The following is a 1139-nucleotide window of genomic DNA, read 5'->3' on the forward strand; positions in this document are numbered from 1 at the left end:
CCGGGTCGGGGTCCTCGCCGGCGGCCCCGGGCCTCTTCCGTAGACGGGGAAACTGAGGCTCGCTTTGGGACCTGGAACCTTTGAATACCTGAGTCATCGCCGGCAGTGCCCGCCCCCAGAAGACAGTGTCTCCGTTTTCACTCGTAAAAACGGCGGACCCGAAACCGGGGTCGGGGCTGGCCGAGGCAGAGCGGTGGGGAAAGACATCTGCAAAAGCACCTACAATGCACGGGGGCTGGCTTTTATTTTCTTGTAACTAAACAACGCCCCTTAGTTATAACTCCAAGTGGGCTAGAGTGTACCCATTTCACAGAGGGGCAAACCGAGGCTGGACAGAGGTGGTGACTGCAAGGGGCCGGCGTTGAGGGTAACACTTGGGAGGCCGACCGTGTGCTGGGTGCCTTAGCCTTCGCCACCCCACAGTAGTCCCCTGAGGAAGGCTGCGGGCCCTGTGGCTTGGGGGGGGGGGGGGGGGGGGCGAGCCGGCTCGAGGGGGTTACCAAATCAGAGGAGAAAATGGGCATCTTTAAGGACCCAATACTACACGTTTTCCCCCCGAAACCCTTTAGAATGGCAGAAAACGACCTGGGCTTGAACCCAACTCTCCTTCTTCCTGTCTGTTTGACCTTGAGGGTGTAACCTCGCCTTCTCGTGCCTCGGTTTCCCCATCGGAGAAGTAGAGATGGTCATGGTCCCCATCTCATTAAAAAAATTTTTTTTGAGATCATTCTAGGGGTTGAAACTCGGAGAGCTGTTCTAAGAGCAGAAAGCACCAGGCACATAGTAGGTGCGCTTGCCACTATGTAGTCCTCATTTCACCCACGAGGAGACCAGCTCCGCAGGACAGGGAGCCACGTGTTGTCGTCTTCTTGGGTTTTGTCGTCTGCTTCTCCTCTGCAGACAAATTTCCAGGGCCGGGGACACCGAGGCTCAGAGAGATTAAGCGAGGTCCCGAGGCATTGCTTATTGAAGCCCCGGGCTGGGCTCTTTCTCCCATATCGTTTTTATTTATTTCTCTGGCCGTAATTGACAGAGAGGAACCTTGAGGCCCAAAGAGCTGGAGCGGGATTCGAACCCTGGAGTCGCCAGCCCTCTCCGCTGCGAGCGCCTGACCTTTACCCGCGGGAAGGAGGGGCCCC

Source organism: Myotis brandtii, unplaced genomic scaffold, assembly GCF_000412655.1.
Source record: "Myotis brandtii unplaced genomic scaffold, ASM41265v1 scaffold601, whole genome shotgun sequence".
NCBI classification, from domain to species: Eukaryota; Metazoa; Chordata; class Mammalia; order Chiroptera; family Vespertilionidae; genus Myotis; species Myotis brandtii.